General features: G+C 36.0%; 1 pseudogene; it reads right to left on the bottom strand.

Annotated features, from left to right (window-relative positions):
• Positions 1 to 5,148: 5,148 nt before the first annotated feature.
• LOC143640497 (transcription factor JunD-like) lies at positions 5,149 to 5,812 on the bottom strand (annotated as a pseudogene).
• Between the last annotated feature and the right edge of the window lie 16,632 nt (positions 5,813 to 22,444).

The raw sequence follows: 22,444 nt of genomic DNA, 5'->3' as shown, positions 1-22,444 counted from the left end.
AGACATATGGGAACATGGTACTATGTGATTCATTTTTCTTCATTCAACTCTCCTTAAAACAAAGTTTGTTTATTAAAACAATCAAAGAAGGGTTGGTTATTTTCCTAGCCTCAAACATGTCCAGCCCTATGACTGGCCCTCAACAATAAAATTTCTACTGAAAATTAATAATTTTCAACAACTCTTTCTTCTTTCTTTTCTTCTTTCCTTTCTTTCTTTTTTTCTTTTTCTTTTATTTATCTTTTTTTGTATATTTTTCTGCGAAGTGTTGCTGATATTTTCCAATAAGAAAGTCAAGAAAAATCGATTTTTTTCTATTTTTATTATCTTTTTAGAGAACAGTGAACATAAGCCCTTAGTGATTAAACTAGTACCTTACATTAAAAAGATGCTTATACATCAATAAGAATAATTATTTATCACTCTGCTCCATAGGTAGTAATTCATTAAATACTAAGGAAAAGATGTTCTAAACTTATTTTACTAAACTCATATTTATGAGAAAATTATCTGATATATTTTTTTAAGTCTACCTAACTTCCAATATGCTACCTATAAAATGAGATTACTTTCTTTTTCTCACCCAATATACCTCTTGTTTAAATAAATGAAGATAGTCCAAGTAAAGGGGTTTGCTGATACACATTAAGGGGCAGATAAATTGTGGGTGATATTACTGAGAAACACAGTCCTATTGATCAGATAATTAATAGGTATTTGGTGATACTGAGAGCTCCATAATCTTTCTCCATTTTTTTTTAAATAACTTAACACTTCCCATGTAGATCTTGCAATTTTGAGCTACGGTATTTACTAACACTAACCTACCAGAAACAGATAACATGGTCTGTGAGTCATATCTTTCCAGATCAAGTTCCATTATGCTAACAACAATATTTAGTAGGGTTGGACATGACCAGGGCCAGTCAGGACCTTCCCTTACATTTCTCAGACAAGGTTAACAGGAAAGAGTTTCACATTTTGGTTTCTAGAATGGGAAAGACAAAATCCTGCATGATTGGCATCGATGATTTTTTTTTCACAGTTCTTAAACTACCTCCTCATGGCTAAGGTAGACTGTCATTACTCTGAAGAAATTATCTTCAAGCACAGATTGATTCATAATGACAATGTATATCTGCTAAATATTTAATATGATGAGAGTGAGAGAATGAGAAGATAGACTACAATGGAAAGAGGAAATTGGAAGAAAAACTGGCTCCCTCAGGAAGAAGGTGCCTTAACCTATCTTCATTCCCAAATAAGAAAAACCATTAGTCAAATTTCTTCTTTCCTTTCTCTCTTGTCTAGTTTCTTCCTTCCTCATTTCATTGGTTTTTTCTTATTTCTTATTTTCCATCTCTTCCTTGATTTCTTTCTAAAAGAAGATGTCTCAGTTCACTCTCCATGTTTACTTCTCAAAGAATTGTCATTTGGAAAATAAATCTCTATGGGAGGCATATCCAAAATAGGGTGTCATTACTCTAAATTGTTTCCAATTGAAAAACATGAAAAAAATATCTTGTAAGAGTATACACACTCACATGAAACATTAGTTTGGGGTTTATAAAAATTTATGTTCTTATACACCAATGTCTGGGGTATAGTGAGAGGCCTTACATTTTTTGCTAGGAACAGAACAAAAATAAAAATAAAAAAAAATCATGACAACAGCAATAAAAAACAAATATTTTCTATCACATTACTGACTTTTCTGTAATAAAAAAGTTTATGATAATTTAAAGTTATTTTGTCACTTCTTGAAAAATATTTAAACTTTCAAATGAATTTTTACTGATTTTTTCACTCAACTACCAAAGGATGATTTTGTTCACTGAAAACTTTAAAAAAATGTTTTTCAAAGACAATTTAAATTCATTTAATGAATGACAACAGACTTTGGGTGTTCAGGTAAAGTAAGCATTTATTTATTTTTTTGATGGATCTTTATTTATTCATTTTTTTTATGTGGAGCTGAGAATAAAACCTAGTACCACACCCATGCTAGGCAAGTGCTCTACTACTGAGTCTCAACTTCAGCCCCTACATATATACTTCTTGTTTGTATTATTGTACATAATATTTGGGTTTGTTTTTACATAATCATACATGCATGGGAAATATTTACTCCATTTCAGACGCCAGTCCCTCCCCTTCTCTCCCTTCTCCTTCTCCCTATTCTCCTTCCTTTACTCTTAAAGTAAGCATTTTCAATAAATTTTCTTTTGTAATTTTAAAGGAGAAAGGTAATTTGATCATCAGAGTACAACTTTGCCCCAAATATCTGATTCCATATATTGATATCAGGATGGCCAAAGCTGGGAAAAAAAAAATTTTTCTTGAAGAAATCTCAAAGCCCTGGGTACCTACTTTGTAGCCCTGAGTCTTTTAGGCACTGAGTGACTATTCTAGATGAGGCACCAGAGTTAATGAATACTGCAGCATTAATCAAAGTGTAGCCATTTATCTGAGAAGACTTTCTGTTATTACTGAATTGATTCATGGGAAATAGTCATTTTTCCTTCTTTATCATAGATGTGTGAAAGACAGTTTAAAAAGTATAACTTGACAGTTTCTTCTACCACAGCCTGGTTTATTAGTTGTCCTTGAAATGAAAAATTTTTATTGAATTTATTAAAAATATGTGTGTAAACTATTGCCTTCTACTCTGTCCTCAGCAGAAAGAGAACTGATGTTCTATTTGCTTAACTTTATGGCTTTCTACAAAACATGTCTAGGCTTCACATTTGGATTTCCAGCTAAATTCAGCATGATGTTTATGATAGTGCTTCCTTATTTCCCTATTCCTTAACACTGTGATAGTATCTTATATTCTCCTACTTTACAAAAACCTAAATATTTTAGTGTAGTAATTATCCCAATGCACATACACACACATGAAAAATGTTGATTCCACTTCTCATGGAACTTAGCTTTTAATTCAGAAGCATTTCATAATCTTCATCCTGCTCCTATGGAACTCTGTCACTTCCCTTGACTGATACTCATGTTTTTTTTTTTTTTTTTTTTTTTTTTTTTTTTTTAATTTCAAAGCTTTTTCCATTTATTTCGGGAGCATTATGTCAAGAGTATGAATAACATTAAATTCCATTAGAAATAAATTTGATAATATTGGAGAGTTAGAGTGTTAAAATATTTTATCCCATCATTTCATACTTCCATGTAGAGACTCTGATAGAAATTATAGCTACTTTAAGTGTTGTTTGGATCAAAAATTTAACATGTGGTCTAAAAACCTTGAGTAAAATACCCAAAATGGAGTCATGGCTGTGTTATTTAATGCAGTTTTACTAAGCGACCACAAAACTGTGGATACACACGCACACACACACACACACACACACACACAGACATACACGTATGTGATTTAAAAAAAAATGGAGTCTTGGAGGTGTCCTCTCCTGGGGAAAACAAAAAAAATAAAAATATATTGTTTTTTGATGACTAACATTTGTCAAAGCAAGCTAATATTAGGGTAGTCATTTGTCCTCTAAAGCATGAAGTCGTGAGTGTACTACATTAGTTCTCCCAAGCCAGTGTTTGCTGGGAGCCATCAGCCAAGTAGGTATGACAATTTCCTTGCCAGCTTACTCCCATGCTGTCTAGTGGAAGGACTCTTGAAAGGTGACCTTGCTCAAGGACCAGGGCAGATCCGTGTTTAGGGTGTTCCTGGTTTAGCATAATAGGAGATTAGGGTGTTCCCCATTTAGAATAGGGCGTATCCTGCTGCCTGAGTTCCTCTAGCGTTCTTAGGGTCAGACGATATATTTGGGAGACAGAAGCCCAGGTGTGGATTTGGGCAGAGAACGTGGATTTCCCCAGAACGTGTTTGTAGAAGGCCGGCGTGAGGTCGGGAATAAAGAATTGCTGTTTGAATCTACAAGCTGGTGGAGACTCGTGATTTGTGCCCAGCCAGAGACTGCGGAAAGTGTTTATCACAAGCCTAACAATTAAGATAAACCCAGTATCAGAGGAATTCTCAGCCCAGTTCTACAAGAAGTTGAAAAAAGAATGAACACCAATTCTTCTAAAATTATTTTATGTAATGGAAAATAGCAAAACCTTCTAACCTCCCTCTATGAAACTAATATCAACCTGATGCAAAAACCAGATTGAGACAAATCAAGGAAAGAATATTTCAGACCAGTATTCCTGATGAACAGAGATGTAATAATTCTCATTAAAATTATGGCAAGCAACATACAAAATCATATTAAAAAGATATTACAACATGATCAGTGGAGTTTGTCCCAGGGATGCAGGGTTGGTTCAACACATGGAAATAAATTAACATTTTTTAAATAAATGGATGTAAAGATAAGAATCAGAAAATTATTTCAATAATTGCAGGAAAAGCATTTGACTAAATACATGGTCAAAACACTAGAACACTATGAATAGTAGAGATATATCTTAACAGTATAAAAGCTGTCTATCCTAAACACAAGGGAAACTTAGACTGAAAACAGAAAACTGGGAGAACAAAGGATTACAAATAGGAATGTGGACTCACAGCAAAACAAAAACAAAAGAAGAAAAAGGCAGGGGGGAGGGATGTCAAAAGGACAGAAGTGGGGTAGCCAGAGCAAGGAAAAGGCATAGTATTTTTTTCTTCTTCTTCCCATTTCTTTCAAAAACAAATACAGGAAAACACACATGCACACACAACCATTTGTTCCCTATTAGAAATATAAATAGCGCAAAATCTAACACTCTGTTCTCTCTTTCAAAGGCAAAAAAAAAAAAAAAGTAAAAGAAAAGGCAGGCTGGAGGCTGCAGCCACATTAGCCCACTTCCACAGGAGCAGCCAGGGCGCTCAGGTTTGTGCAACACAGGGAAGTGTGGGCAACAGAGTCAGCTCGAGGGGGAATAGAGGCAGCGTGAAGGGGGCACCTGTGCTTGACCCCTAAGGAGCAGGGGGTCCAGCTTGTCAAAGCCTAGGGCGCCCTCTTCAAGTTCTGGACACCCCCAGGATATCCCTGGGGACTATGCCCTCTCCAAGTCCTGGGCATCCTCGGGGAGGGATTTGCCAGGGCCACACCCTCTCCAAGTACAGGGAGCCCAAGCTCCCCCCCTCACCAACCCGTCCCTCAAGAAGAAGGTCACCTATGCGCCCCAAGCTCAGGATCAGTATGCGGGCACCTGGTGCTGGGGCAGAAGCTGGCAGCCACTGTTCACGTGACTGAGGACTTTCTGCTTGTGATGTGCCACCTGCCCCCGCAACAGGCTCACATGGGACGCCACCTCCGTGATCTGGTTCTTGAGCATCTTCACATTCTTCTCCAGGCACGAGTTGAGCTCCAGATTATGCTTTCGGTACTTGGAAGCTGTGATGCTGTTGAGCAGCCTCTTGGGATACACCTTGATGCGTTCCTGAAAGTCCATGCGGATGGGCGATGGCAGCCGGCTCTCACCAAACTTGGCACAAGGGGCATCATCTGAGGCTTGTCCTTAAGCGCAGCCAGGCATACAGGTCCCAGTGCGCCAGGGGCAGCATGGTGGGAAGTGAACGTGCAAGACAGCAAATGCGGGCCTTACAGCGCCCCCAGCGCCAGTGGCGCCACCCGCATAGCTCCTCAGGTTTGCTTAGACCAGTGCCTCTGGCGCGCCCTCCGCCAGGGGCAGCTCTCTGCAGGTTGCAGTGCCTCTGATTCCTTGCCAGAGGGTTCTCCTTCAAGTAGCCACACCAAGCTGGTTCAGCTTGTGCAAATCCTCCAGAGCCTCGACAATTTCCTCATGAACTCCTGTTCCTTGCTGCCGCTACCTTGGAGTAGAGGAACTGCGTGCTCATCAGATGTAAAGATGTCCCATTTTCTTGGAAAGGCAGAATGATCAGTCAAAATGGCCATTCTAACAAAATAGTTATACAGCTTTAATGCAATTTCTTTTAAACTCCCAAAGACATTCTTCATAAAACTAGTAAAAGCAAACACAAAATTAATTTGAAAAAATAGGAGAGCCACAATAGCCATAGCAGTTCTCAATAAAATGAGTGAATCGGTAGGCATCACAATATTAGAACTTAAACTATAGTACAGAGAAATAGTTGAAAAAAATATATCAAAAGACATGTAGACCAATCTATACTAGACACACATGCCAAAAAACATAAATTGGAGAAAAGATAGCCTCTTCAACAATTGATGCTGGGAAAACTGAAAATCCATATGTAGAAAGATGAAATTAAAACTCTGCTCAAAAAAATCAACTCAAAGTAGATCAAAGACTTAGACATGAGAACTGAGACCCTGTGCCTAACAGAAAATAAAGAAAGTCCACATCCTCAACATGTTAGCTTAGGATCTGAATTCTTGAACAAGACTCCTAAAACACAAACAGTAAAATTAGGAATCAATAAATGGGATGAATTCAAACTAAGTAGCTTATTCTCTGCAAAGGAAACAATCTACTACATGAAGGGAGAGCCTGCAGAATGGAAAAAATAAATCTTTACCACATACCCATCAAATAGAGCAGTAATCTCCAAGATATATAAAGACCTCAACAAACTTAATGACAAAAAAGAGACATAACCCATCAATAAATGGACTAAGGAACTGAACAGACACTTCATAGCAAAAGAAATACAATTGATCAAAAACATATGAAAAAGACCATCATCTTTAGCAATTACAAAAATCCAAGTCAAAACTATTTCAATACTTCATTTCACTAGAATAAAGTAATAATGGCAATTATCAAGAATACAAGCAATAATAGTGTTCATGAAGATATGGAAAAAAAGTACACTCATACATTGCTGGTGGCCACATCAATGTAGAGTAGGTCAATTCACAATGTCTAAACTATGGAACTAACCTAGGTACCTTTCAACAGAAGAATAGACAAATAAAATGTGATATATATATATATATATATATATATATATATATATATATATATATATATATACATACATACATACATACACACACACACACACACACACACGTGTGTGTGTGTGTGTGTGTGTGTGCATGTATGTTTGGAATATTACTCAACTCTAAAAAGAATGAAATTATGCTACTTGCCAGCAAATGAATGGAACTTGAGAATACCATGCTAAGATAAATAAACCAACAGAAAAGTTACAAACGCTGAATATTTTATCTGATGTGCAGATGCTAATTCACAATCAAAGGGACTAGGAAAGATTAAATGCACTTTGGATTAGATAGAGGGAAGAGTAGGGAGGAAAAGAGGTATGAGGTTTTGAAGGATAATGAAATGGATCAGATATTATTACCCTGCATGCTTATACAATTACAAGACTGGTGTAATTCTACATCATGTACAACAAGAAAAACGTGAAGTTATACTCCATTTATGCATGCTTTGCCAATGCACTACACTGTTATGTATAGATAATTGTAACAAATGCCAACAAGGTAGAATCAAACAAATTGCAAACTATAAAAATTAAAACACTGTTGTACTGAAATAGAAGGCAACGTACAGACTAATGTACAGAAAAGAGAACAAAAATAAGCCCAGACATTCACTTCACAATCATCTTTGAGGAGGGGGTCAATAATACACAGTGGATAAAGGATAACCTCCTTAACAGATGGTGCTGAGCACACTCTATATCCACATGGGGAAGAAAGAAAACCAAAACTTTTCTTACACCATATCAAAACATCAAGTCAGAGAGAAAAATAAATATAACAGTGAGATGTGAATCTGTAAAATTCCTGGAAGAAAATACTGGGGTTCCATTTACCAATATCTTCCCATCCTACTAAGGTGACAAATATGATCTTTACTCTGATTCGATCACTACACACTGTTGCATGTATCAAAATATCATGCTATACCACAAAAGCAAATGAAGTTACTATTTTTCAATCTAAATTAGTAAAAAAAAGAGCATAAGTTTTTGAGCAAAATATAAAAGAAAACACAGAGGAAACACTTTACAACATTGCTTTAGGAAATAGTCCTTTGGCTATGACAGTAAAAGGACAGGGGACAGAACCATAAACAGACAAGTATAATTTCATTAAACCAAAAGCTTCTGCACAGCACAATAATGCATGAATAGGGAAAATATTTAACTGTTAGAATGAGAGAAATTACTTACACATCACCTGAGAATAGTATAAAGTCTAAAACACATACACAAAAATCCATATGAAGAACCAGTACACAAGCTGGGCACACTGAGACATACCTTGAATACCAGTGGTTTGAGAAGCTGAGGTGGCAAGATCACAAGTTAAAAACCAGCCTCATCAAGTTAGCCAGGCCCTAAGCAAACAACTGAGTGAGACTGTGTCTCTAAATTAAAAATAAATAAATAAATAAACATCTGGGGATGTGGCTCAGTGGTTAAGTGTTTTGGGTTCAATTCCTAGTGGCAAAAACAAAAGGAAACAGAGAAGCATGTTGTTTCTAAAGAAATTTGGTTCAGGTAAAACGGGTGCTAATCTTCAATGGATATAAAAGTTTAATAATATAAGATAAACAACTTCTAGATATTTGCAGAATACTTCTATACTTACACTTTACTATACTATAAAGTTATTCAAAGTACATATATCCTACTTAGTGTTCTTACTATTGTGCAAGGGAGGAATGAAGGAAGAAAGAGATGGAGGGAAGAAAAAATGATGGAGACAGAGGAGGAGGCAGAAGGCAGAGAAAGGAGGCCTAGCCCCATGATACTCTTTCTACACAGTTAGGATTCCTGCTCAAAATGGACCTGTCCTTTATTGAATATTCTGCTATTGCTATCATAATTTTTATTGATTAAATATTACTACTTACTTTTCATAAGTAAATTCCAAAAAGACAATGGACCACAAGTATGAACACAGCAGGTATACCTGCAGGTATACCGCAATTGGCCACCTCATGTACACTGAGATTTCATTCTCATTATTGTAGAAGTCCAGTGGGCCAAGGAAATATGGGAGCTAAGAGAGAGTTGGGTACAATGTGACCGTGTCCTAACCACACATAAATAAAAAAAGGGAGGGTGATAAAACCCAGGGAGACTACACATTAATGTCCAACCAGAATTAGATTTAAATACAGAAAAAAGACAACTTTGTCACTCAAGGTACCTCACTGTGTTAGCCCACCTCTCCAGCTGAGGATGTAAAGGGTTAGGGAAAGCAGAGTAAACCATAGTCACTTTTCTTCCAGTTATTTCAAACTCATTAACAAACCGGGTAGAGAAACTTTCACAGTTATCAAGGTGTAGTAAAAACTATTGCACTGGTTCTGTGTAACATATTCACTTTTTTGGTATTAATAAACACAACATGTATGTGCAAGCTCTACAATGTGACTTGCTAGTAAGTTTGCATTTAGAATTGATATGGCACCCTTAAAGATGAATGCTAGAAGTGTTGCTAATAATTTAAAATATTGTAATAAAAAGGACAATTAAAAGACAAAGTGTACCATGATATGTGAAGAGATCACATAAGAAAGAATTCGATTTCTGTGGCATGATTTCAATGGCACAGGTCACCTGCTTTTAGAAAGGCCCTCTAAGTTTTCACTTTGCATTGGGCCTGAAAAATTACACAAGTTACCCTAAAAATACCAGAAAAAGGTGTATATTTCCCTGGTGAAATTGCTGATTCCAATATCTGGTAAGATAAATTAAAAATGAACCTTAACATATGAAGGAGGAAGAGAAGGAAGAGTAGGAGGAGATTCTCCCAAGGTGTCCCATATGTGGATTTCTGAAAAGTGACATAAGAACTGAGGTAAAAGATCCTGAAATAGTGAATGTTGGAAAAATATGAGCAATAAAACAAAAACCTTTTACAGTAAATTATAAGTGAAAGCAACAAATGAATATATATTTACTGATAAAACATAATTGACTTCATTGATAAAAAGTGATGGAAACAGACAAATCTTTTATATAGAAGAGTGCAAAACAATGCAGGATAATAGCATCCCCTCCTGCATGTGGAGCTTAGTATCCTTGTCATTTTATGGATGGGCAGATTCAGTGACTTTATTTCAACAAATAATGAAGGAATAAGTAAAAAGTATTATATTCCCAAAGAATGAACATCGCACAAACTATTTTGACAATGGATGGACTGTAGCACTTTAAATATTTCAGTGACTATCAGGTAATTTCATCATGCTGTGACAACAAGGCATTTCAAATCCATACTATTCCTTCCAAAATTATTATTTTTTAACAAATAATATAATGTTAATTTCTCATAGTTCTGGAGACTGGGATGTACAAGATCAAGATGCTAGCAGGTCCAGCTGTCTGGTGAAAACTTGAATACACATATTTCTCATCAGTGCATGGAACATTCTCCAAGATAGATCATATAATAGGCACCAAAATAAGTCTCAACACATGTTTAAAAATTGAAATAATATCAAGTAACTTTTCAGAAAAAGTGTAATAAAATTAGAAATTGATAACAAGAAAAACTTTGGTTTATTTTTATTTGTTTTTATAGTTTCCAGTGTTTTACCTGCATTTGGCTTGATTTTTTGCTTCCTGCAAATTCTGTTGACAGCAAGTTGATATCATTAATATAAGACCTTGATTATTTGTGGCACTGTTGCCTTGAAAATATTGAAAATGTTTTAAAGATGAGTTTTTTTTTCCCCCAATGGAGAGAATTAACTCACCCAGTTCAAGAAAATAAAGATTTGACCTTGAATCAAACTGATATATATAGCTTTATTTAAGATTAAATTAAATTTTATTTTTTTATTAGTTTCTCAAGACAATACAATGTTCTTGACATATCACACATCTGATTCAAATAGAGTATTAATTCTCATTTTTCCATGTGTACAGATTGCAGGATTACATTGGTTATACATCCATGTGTATACATATAGCAATCCTAGTGTCAGTTGAATTCTTCAGCCCTCCCTATCCCCCCTCCCATTCCCTCCCCTCCCATCACCTCTCTCTACCCATTTTACTGTGACACTTATCTCTCTTTTTTTCTTCCCTTCCCCCTCAAACCATCGTATATGTCAGAATATGTATTTTGTGAAACCATTCAGATATTCCTCCATCTTCCATGCAATTGCTCTTCTCCCTCCCATTCCATCCCACCTCTTTTCCTTGTTTCATGGTAATCTTCTTCTCATGCTCTTCCTCCCTACTCAGTTTTGTGTCACCTCCCTTATTTCAGAGAAGACACTTGGCATTTGTTTTTTAGGGATTGGTTAACTTTGCTTAGCATAATCTGCTCTAATGCCATCCATTTCCCTGCAAATGCCATGATTTTGTTATTTTTTAGTGCTGAGTAAAATTCCATTGTGTATAAATGCCACCTTTTTTATCCATTTATCTGGTGAAGGGCATCGAGGTGGGTTCTACAATCTAGCTATTGTGAATTGTGCTGCTATGAACATTGATGCAGCTTTGTCCCTGTAGTGTATGCTCTTTGTAGGTCTATTGGATATAGTATGAGAAGGGGAATAGATGGGTCAAATGGTGGTTCTATTCTCAGCTTTCCAAGAAATCTCCAATTATTTAATTAGTTCTCTTTACAGGTTATTGACAGGGACAATTTTTACAAGCAGGAAACAAACCATAAGGATACTCTCTCCCTCAATGTTGAGTGCCTACCTTTCATTGATCAAATAGAATAATTAGTTTTAATTTGTTTTTAATTAACAAATATTTATTGCATATGTTAATGGAATTGAGCATAATATTTCCAAATGCATGGTACACAGTGATTATATCTAATTATCTATCTTCTACTTTCATACCTTGCCCTGCCCCAGCACCCATCCTACTCTCCAGAAATTATTATTGGGCTTCTATATTACTTTTAACAAATCAACTCAAGGGTGTAGGGGGCAAACATGGTAATTGAAAAAATATTTCTGCAGCCACAAACAAGCATTTGCAGGAATGAACTCTCCCCACATCTCAGAGACCAAAAATGTTAACACCTGGCTAAGTCTCCCTTTATCTCATTTTACACAATAAGAAAAATCATCTCCAGCTATTGTCTTCACTATGCTGACCTTAATTTTTCCCAAAAAAAAAAATCCAATTGGCTTCAGATCGACTACCTAAGAATAGGGGTTTCACTGAGATAATCAGAAACCACTATGGCACCAAATCTCAAGGTCTCTCCTTTGCCACCCTGTAGTTCACTTTTTAGTGGTTTGCAGAGCATTTAAAGACAATATTATAAACATATATGTGTCTGAGAGAGAGACAGAGATATACATATATTCAAGATTATAAATATATAAGTATACAATTTTATGTATAATTAAATATCTATGAAATTTATAATTAAAAATAAATAAATCAGGTAAAACTACATTTATTCCTATTACCAAGTCATGCCATCATGTTATATCATACATATTCTATTGATAATCCATGGGGACAAGTTCTGCTAAATGGCCACAAATTCTCCTCATATCAAGGGACTTAAAAGCTGCTTTTGTCAAAAAGCTCTGATTATTCACTTAGGCCTACAGATGCCCAATGGGCAACTATAAGTGAGATAAAACTTGGCATATCTGTGATATATTTATTCTATTTATTGGCTTACAATAATCACAGCATAGAAAAGATAAAGACATACCTGCAATATTAGTAAGGATTCCTGAAGCATCCCAGGCACAACAGGTGTAGAAAGAGGCCATTACTTAATTGAAACTCTTACCCCACTTCTGAATAAAATTTTGAAAACAAACACACACACACACATACACACACAAACATACATACATACACTGGGTAGTGAGTGTAACACTCCCTTCCTTAGCTGGATGATTAATTTCAAAAATGCAATTAATGAAGATTTGTATGAAAAAAATTAGAAAGCTGTTTGTAAAATAATAGTGAAGGGCTTTCGAAAATGTTTCATAACCAAGCCAGCCAAGAAGTAGGCAGATACTCTGGTGGACACTAGAAACCTAAATGGCTTGGCAGATCTGTAAATATTCATAATCATTCTCATTTTATCTCTTTAAAAAAATAACTACCCACCACAATGTTCTACCATTTGTTTGATGGTACAAAAAAGCCTTAACAGTATTTTTATTCATTAGATTATTAGAAATTAAGCACTCTTTGGAGTTAATCTGCAAATTAAAAAAATCTCATAAAGCAATGTTATTTCATTTTATACCCTTTCACACTTCTTGAATAAACATTATCTTATAAATGAAGCTAGATCACTAGTTAATAAATTTATACAGATTTATTTGCTATCAAGATAAAATGATTATTTCTCCATGAATTATGCTGCAATTGATAATAATTAAGAAGAAGCTTAACTTAATCTACTTTCCCATCCCTAGTACAAATTTCTCCCTAGCAATTCTGACCCCTTTATCTATTATACTGTGTTCAACACTGCAAACTTCTGGAACATTTATGTAAAACTCTGAGTGGTATCTTCCAGGATGGTTCTATAAATCTCTGCGCTACCATTTGTTCAGCCTAACAATTTTTTAAGACAATGAGATATGGATTCTTCATTTTTCTTGTTTCACCCAAACTTGAAAAGCATCTGTTATGATTAAAATCAATATAAAGTGAATATTTAAATTACTTTTCATAAAACAAAAAAAAAACTGATAACATTTATCACATTTCTAAGGTCATTAGTAATTTTAGAATTTGTATTTATTTTTTTAAATTTTTATTATTAATTATTCAAAACATTACATAGTTCTTGACATATCATATTTCATACATTTGATTCAAGTGGGTTATGAACTCCCATTTTTACCCCATATACAGATTGCAGAATCACATCAGTTAAACATCCACTTTTTTACCTATTGCCATACTATTGTCTGTTGTGTTCTGTTGCCTTTCCTAATCTGTACTATCCCCCCTCCCCTCACCTCCTCTCCTTCTCACTCTACCCCATCTACTGTAATTCATTTCTCTCCCTTGTTTTTTCCCTTTCCCCTCACTTCCTCTTATATGTAATTTTGTATAACAATGAGGGTCTCCTTACATTTCAATTCAATTTCCCTTCTCTTTCCCTTTCCCTCCAACCTCTCATCTCTGTTTAATGTTAATCTTCTTCTCATACTCTTCCTCCCTGCTCTGTTCTTAGTTGCTCTCCTTATATCAAAGAAAACATTTGGCATTTGTATTCTGGGGGTTGGCTAGCTTCACTTAGCATAATCTGCTCTAATGCCATCCATTTCTCTGCAAATTCCATGATTTTGTCGTTTTTGAGTGCAGAGTAATACTCCATTGTGTATAAATGCCACATTTTTTTATCCATTCACCTATTGAAGGGCATCTAGGTTGGTTCCACAGTCTAGCTATTGTGAATTGTGCTTCTATGAATATTGATGTAGCAGTATCCCTATAGTACGCTCTTTTAAGGTCTTTAGGGAATAGTCCGAGATGGGGAAGAGCTGGGTCAAATGGTGGTTCCATTTACAGCTTTCCAAGCAATCTCCATACTGCTTTCCAAATTGGCCTCACCAATTTGCAGTCCCATCAGCAATGTACAAGTGTACCCTTTTCCCCACATCCTTGCCAGCACTTGTTCTTATTTGACTTCATAATGGCTGCCAATCTTACTGGAGTGAGATGGTATCTTAGGGTGGTTTTGATTTGCATTTCTCTGACTGCCAGAGGTGGTAAGCATTTTTTCATGTACTTGTTGATTGATTGTATGTCCTCTGAGAAGTGTCTGTTCAGGTACTTGGCCCATTTGTTGATTGGGTTATTTGTTTTCTTCTGTTTAATTTTTTAAAGTTCTTTGTATACTCTGGATATTATGGCTCTATCTAAAGTGTGAGGAGTAAAGATTTGTTCCCAGGATGTAGGCTCCCTATTTACCTCTCTTATTGTTTCTTTTGCTGAGAAAAAACTTTTTAGTTTGAGTAAGTCCCATTTGTTGATTCTAGTTATTAACTCTTGTGCTATGGGTGTCCTATTGAGGAATTTGGAGCCCAACCCCACAGTATGTAGATCGGAGCCAACTTTTTTTTTTTTTTTTCTATCAGACGCTGTGTCTCTGATTTGATATCAAGCTCCTTGATCCATTTTGAGTTAACTGTTTTGCATGGTCAGAGAAAGGGATTCAGTTTCATTTTGTTGCATATGGATTTCCAGTTTTCCCAGCACCATTTGTTGAAGATGCTATCCTTCCTCCATTGCATGCTTTTAGCCCTTTGATCAAATATAAGATAGTTGTAATTTTGTGGATTGATTTTTGTTTCCTCTATTCTGTACCATTGGTCCACCCGCCTGTTTTGGTACCAGTACCATGTTGTTTTTGTTACTATTGCTCTGTAATTAGTTTGAAATCTGGTATCGCTATACCGCCTGATTCACACTTCCTGCTTAGAATTGCTTTTGCTATTCTGGGTCTTTTATTTTTCCATATGAATTTCATGATTGCTTTCTCTATTTCTACAAGAAATGCCATTGGGATTTTGATTGGCATTGCATTAAACCTATAGAAAACTTTGGGTAATATCGCCATTTTGGTGATGTTAGTTCTGCCTATCCATGATCAGGGTATATTTTTCCATCATCTGAGATCTTCTATTTCTCTGTTAAGTGTTCTGTAGTTTTCATTTTATTAATCTTTCACCTCTTTTGTTAGGTTGATTCCCAGGGTTTTTTTTTTTTTTTTTTTGAGGATATTGTGATTGGGGTGGTTGTCCTCATTTTCTATTTCAGAAGATTTGTCTATTTAGTAAATTGTCTTAGAAGTATCACTTTTGAAAAACAAAACAAAAAAAGGTTCTTCTTAATTCTTCATAAATCTTTACATAAGTGCACCCTCTTGGCAGCATAAATATATTTTACCCCAAGCTTACATCATTTCACGATTTTTTTGAAAAGTATCATCTATAATACTTTATATGAAGAATATTGTCTTTAGATTAAATATAACTAGTTTTAAAATATATACCAAATATTCTTTTTAACCACTTAAATCTCCAAATAAAGAAAACCTGTCTAGCATTATACAAATATCTTGAATGTGAGATAGGCAAGAACGCCTTGAAATAATGCTTAACTAATCACAACGTTAAGATTGTGTATTAGATTGCTACTATTAGACAAAAGTAAATAAAACTGTCATGAAAATATAAAAGAATAAAGAGAAATAAGCAGTGATTACCGTTTTGTCACGAGAGAAAGTTATATCCAACACAGATCAAAAAGAAAAAAAAAAGGAGGGAAAGCCCACAGCTGTACAAGTAAAGAACAGGCCTGGTCAAACAAGTACTAGAAGCTAGACACAATTCGTGGATAAGAATGACACCTATACATCTGTTGAAGAATAGAACAATGGGCTAAAAAGAGAAGGCAAGTGTTTTTTTTTTTTTTTTAGTTTCAGGGTATGCAACACACTGAAGAATAGGCACTGGGTGAAAAATGACTTAGTTATTCTCAAAACAGCTCTTTATTAAAGACTGAGTTAGGACTATTAATTGAGAATATTTTTTTCAAATCATTGGTAGTCTTAATTTGGACACTTAATATACAAATGGTCCTGGCAAGTATAATCAATTGTGTCTCAAACTTTAATGTTTAGAGTAATTTAAATTCTAAGAATACAGAGAAACCCATGAAAATTTCATACAATCATGGAGACAGAAGATGGCAATCTACATGGTAAAGAGTGCACCTCAGTGGAAATTATTCCAGCAATTACCTTGATATACAATTCTAGAATTAGGACAAATAAATTTCTATGTAACCCCAACTGTGCATTTTCTTACAACAGCCCTGTGAAACTAATGGAAGCACATACACTGTCCCTGGCCCCTGGCTGAATGAATTTTCAATTAGGTCACATCACCTTTCAACAGCATTGAAAAGCTGACCTGCTACAACAAAAGACATTTCTTACTTGAATATTTTTAAAGTATGCAAAAACACAGCTCCTTACACAATTGGGATATAGAGATTTGTGGATTTGTGATATGGCACAGTAATACAAAATATGTACTATTTTACCTCCTTCTTTAGTGTAACTCTCACTTTTCATTGTGTCAAAACTTTTCGGGTGAGGATGTTTGTATATAATCTTCATAAAAGAACTAGGAGGCCAATGGAGTTGACTGGTACATGGCCTGCCTGAGGCAGGTGACTAAAACAAAAACAGTAACATCACAAAAGAAATATTCAGTGCCCAATAAATACTGAGAATGATGTGATATTGATTTTTCTGTTATTTCTACATGTATGTAATCTAAATAACACACCTATTATATTGTCAGGAGAAATAATACACTCCATATTATTTTGGAAAGGGTACGTAGGTCATTCAAGTGGTAAAGTTCTAAAAGTTTAGAGAATTCCCAATCTTGGGTATTTGTTCTGGCATATTCTGGTTATCTCCAGGTTTTTCCTGTGGAGACAATTCTCCAGAAGGCTCAGCTAACCTCAGACCACAAATATCATTGTAAGTTTTGTGGTGCACTTGCTCTTTCCACAGGAGACAGAATTAAAATGTAGCTTTTTGATGGTCTACAAGAAGCTCTGAAAAGAGTTTGTCTTACATGTAGGACAACAATTAACACTAACCATCATGGCTGTTTCCACAGGTGACACTTCCACTGAAAATTTTTATACACAGATTAGAAATAGATGAATGTATGCATAGACCTCCATACATTGGATTACAGAATAAGGCCTTTGGATATTTATTTCAGTAGAAAAAGTAGAATCCAATATTTAAATATCCACCCTACCACAGATGTCCTGATATAACCTAATTCTGCCATTGCAGATGCCTGCAATTACTGCCCTTCTCCACACACACACAGAGAAGGGGAAGGTCAAAAGACTTTCCAGCTGTGATCCAAGATGAGGACTTGCCTGGATTGCTCTTCTCTGGACTGCTCTCCTTTACCTGTAAATACTTTCTGATAAATAGTTATAGGTCCTGGTGTGAAGGTGAGACAACATGTAAATATGCTCAGGACATTTTTGTGCCTAGAACCCTGGAAGGTTTTCATACATCATAAAAACATATTTTTATCTTGTGCATCTCCATGTAAATGAGCAGAATAATGCACCCTCTCTGGAATGTGTGTGCCTGTTCACCAGAGTTCTAAGTTCTATTTGATTAATTGCAGAAGAATTGAGGTTGATTCTTCAAAGTCTCATTACCTTGGCCACTTCGTATAATAAGACCACCACAAAGAATTCCTTAGACTGCTGAATTTTTATTTTTTTATCTGTGTAAAAATACACAAATTGATGTGGTCTTTTAGTCTCTTGGGAAGTTCTAAATACATCTTGTAAAATGACTAAAAGCTCAGTGGAGTTGACTGATACATGGGCTACCTGGGGGAGGGAGCTAAAACAAAAACAGTAGCAACAGAAAAGAAATATTAATTCTCCAACAAACCCTGATAATGATGTGTGCTCACTTTGGTGAAGGCTTCCAGCAGGCTCGGCAGGTGCCCTAGAGTAGACTTTGACCTGCATGGCAACATTAGGACCTGATTTTTTTCTACATTTAATCTGGAGACAGAATAAAAAAGATCAGAACAGAAGGGACATAAGAGAGGCCAGACATTTATACAACCCAGCTGTCCCTGGGCTCCCTTGCTCTCTGGTGAGGCATTTTTTGAGAGAAATACCTGTGATGGCCACTTGATGGCAGATTTGCACAGACAAAGGCAAATCTGGTAATTCTGTCTGACTCCCACCACTCACCTGGATCTTGGGACCTGGGCACTCACCTGCCTACCTACAAAAGTCAAAAATACTCTTCCCAGGGGTGCATCCATAATTGCAGCTGGACACTCTGAACTTTACAAAGAAAAAAAATAACATTATTAACTTCTCACCTCTGCCTGCTTGTTTTGATGCAAACAGAGCAGATCTGATCAAAACAGTGTTCTGTATCTTGCTCCCCAAATATCAGGGTGCAAAAAAATCACACAGACAAGACTTATTGTTAAAAGAGGGTCAAGGGTCTCTCTCTGCAAGGAAAAAAAAAGAATATTTGGCTTTCATTGTGAATCCAGAAAAACTGATTCCAGATTTTTCTAATTCTATAAATAACTCCATACACGTGCCAATGAATAAATAGCTGAGCTTAATGCAAGCACAAACTCTTGATCATGGTACCCTGCTCCTCTCTGCCCTAGTTAAACATGAGCTGCCTTCAGATTACCTGCTTCCTTGGATCCCTTCACCTGTATACGAATGCAGCAGGGGTGCAGTCCCTTCTGCTCTCTTTGCAGCATCCTAAACTTCTACCTTATTTTCAGATCTGAACAACTTTGCAAACTCCACTTGGGGAAAGATTCAGAGAATTCTGGAATAAACTTAAAGACATTTCACCATCAGGCTATGATGCTGTCAATTTCTTTCTATGTTCCTATTAATTATTTTTAAATTTATGTTATTTTAGTTGTTCTTCTTATTAAATATGACATAGAATTAATTTTGGTAAAATTAAACAAGCATAGGAATTCCTATTTATGATTCACAATTATTTCAGGCTTGGCCTATAGCTCATCTGTAAAGTTTTTGGCTCACACATGTGAAGAACTGCGTTCGATCCTCAGCACCACAAAAAATAAAATAAAATAAAATAAATAAATAAAGATGTGTTTATTTAAAAAATGATTCATAATCATTCTAATTATGAATCTCATTGCTGTGGGTGGATATGATGGTGTAATTTATTTATATATTTTTATAAACATACAATCTAATATATGTTAGATTTATTCTACTGTCATTTATATTCCTATCTACTCTACCTATCTTGAGTACTTCTTTGGATTATCTACTGAACTTCCCCACTTTCCCTCCCTCATTTATTGTGGTTTAGCCTGGACATGCCAGCAAAATCATTTCACCTATTGTTCTTTGGAATTCTCTTTTTTCCACTTAGCATATCAGTCTCCATATCCATTTATTTACTGGCAATGTCATATAGTCATTCTCCTTTATGGCTGAGGAATATTTTATTGTGTGTGTATATACAACAATTTCTCTATTAATTATCTGTTGATAGGCATATAGCTTGGTCCCATAGCTTAGCTATTATGAATTTGGTTGCTATAAACATTGGTGTGGCTGTGTCACTGTAGTATGATGATATTAAATCCTTTGTAGTTATGCCAAGGAATGTGATAATTGGTTCAAAGCAGGTTTATATCCTATTGGGTTTTTTTTATCTCCATTCTGCATTCTAGAGAGGTTACACAAATTTGCAGTCTACCACAATTTTTTAGTGTTTTCTTTCCCCCACATCCTCACCAAAATTTGTTTTCATTTATATTCTTGATAATTGGCATTATAGTTAGAATGAGATGATATCTCAGTGTAGTTTTAATTTGCATTTGTCTAATTGCTAGAGATGTTGACTTCTCAATGTTTTTGACATTTGCTTCTCAGTAACAACATCCATGATATTCTGGGAGCAGTTTTGCTTTATTTATAAAGTGGGGACAAGATTTCACTTGAAGGATTGCCTGGGAAGCTTAAGTCACATGATCATGAGTCCAACGATGACTTGTACACAGTTATGTTGCCCATGATTATGAGAAAAAATACATATGGGGAGGGAAGAAAAAAGAGAGGAGGGAGCAAGAAAGAAATGAAACATACTGGAGCCAAAAACCACATCTTTCCCAATGAAGTGTAGGTAAATGGAAATCAGGCCTGGTCCTCAGATCTTGGGAAGAGGGATGGGCCATTTCATCAAAGACCTGTTCCTTAGCTAAGCCATGGTGAGATGGTCACAATGTGCCCAAGATCCTTCCAGCTATGGTGTGCCATGTATCTCTGGGAATCACAACTTGAGGTAAATAATCTCTTGAATTTTTGAGGTTAAATTAATGTAGCCACTTCTTTTGGGCACATTGGTCCAAGAGATGAGCTTAATGCTGGCACAGACTCTTGGTCATGGCAGACATGGCCCACACTCCCCTAGTATTTTCTGGCCAGTACATGTAGCAGCCCCAACAAGTAAAGGGACCAAAGCTCCAGTTTTATCCCAGTGTTAACAAGCAGCATGTCAACATATGATCTTGCGCAGTGCTGATGAAGAAACTCCCTGTGGGATTCTGCTGAAAAAGGTAGAAATCACAGAAAAAGATAGAGAAAAAGACACAGAGAACTGTGGCCATGCAACTTGGCAGGTACTAATGACCTTCAGGTCTCTTACAATCCTGTAGAAGGGGCAAGAGGTAGAGTCAACCTGTGAATAATCACCCTGAATTGTAAACCCCCTGAGGTCAGGGTCAGAGCTCAACCCCCAAGCAACACTGACCTATTTATTCTCATATGAATGTCCACTCCAAGCATTAAATTTTAGAAAAATATTACTCAAGATCACATGTACTCTGCAAAACTCAGTGCCATTTTTTTTTTTTTGGTGTGACACCTCCTATGCATCAGGACAGGCTTGGCACACCTGGATGAGCTGAGTTTCCTAGCATTAATTCTAAGGGACAGATGTGTAGGGCATGCAGGCCAGAGTTGGGTGTTCCAGTCCACTCTGAGTCTCTGAGTGGAAACAGGGATTATACTTGGGTCATATATTTCTATATTTCTAAGCACTGGCTCAGAAGTTCACTAGGACCACTATAGTTGTACAATGATTGAAACATCTTTCTCAAGAAATGCAACATCAATTAGCACAGTAGTAATCTTATCACACATGCAATTAACTATTTTTTCTTCTGTCTTTCTTTCTTTCTTTCCATATGAACATTATCTGAATTGAACCATCCATATTTTTAAACCATCATTCTTAGGTCTGCATAAGAGCTTGTAGAACATTTGAACCATAGTTACCCAGCCATGTTGGTATCTTGGATAATTGGGGTCCTCATAGATTTAGCTATTCTGAAAATAATCTGTATATTATAAACATCTTACTAAAACAATATAATGAGAAGTGAGTATAGAGGAACTCTTCTTGTTTGGGGAATGATTTCTGTTCTCTTTCATCCCTTTTCAAGAAGACCACACTTTCTTGGAATTCTATGTTTTGGGGAGAAGCTCTGTCCTTAAATTGTTTGGACCTCTTCTCCTTAGTCTCTTTGTACCTCTCACCCCTACACAACTGTCTTTCTGGTGTAGTTGGGCTGAGTCTAAGCAGGTAGGATGCATAACCCCCAGGGAGACCCCTGCAAGCACTGAGAGAGGAGTCAGAGGAGGCCAGACTGAAACCCAGTTGTGAAACAGGGTTGAGCAGAAGGGAGCTAAGTGGCCAACTGTGAGAGAAAATATTTCATGCCACAACCTGCCATTTTGAAGACACAATGACTTCATGTTGCTTTCTGAGACAGAGTAATGTAGTTTATGTGCAGCCTCTGGTTTAAGCAGTCACACAAAGCCTTCTCCATTCACAGGATAAAAATCTTGGAGTCTTCAGAATGAGGGCAAGGTGTATTGGGGGTCTCTAGAATCTTTTTGATTTTTCCATTTTTAAAAAATTTCATTTTTATAGGATCATTGGCCTGTAGGATG

The sequence above is a fragment of the Callospermophilus lateralis genome, unplaced genomic scaffold, assembly GCF_048772815.1.
Source record: "Callospermophilus lateralis isolate mCalLat2 unplaced genomic scaffold, mCalLat2.hap1 Scaffold_312, whole genome shotgun sequence".
Classification (NCBI taxonomy): Eukaryota; Metazoa; Chordata; class Mammalia; order Rodentia; family Sciuridae; genus Callospermophilus; species Callospermophilus lateralis.
The sequence above is the reverse complement of the archived record's forward strand: the minus strand, read 5'-3'. Positions and strand labels throughout refer to the sequence as shown.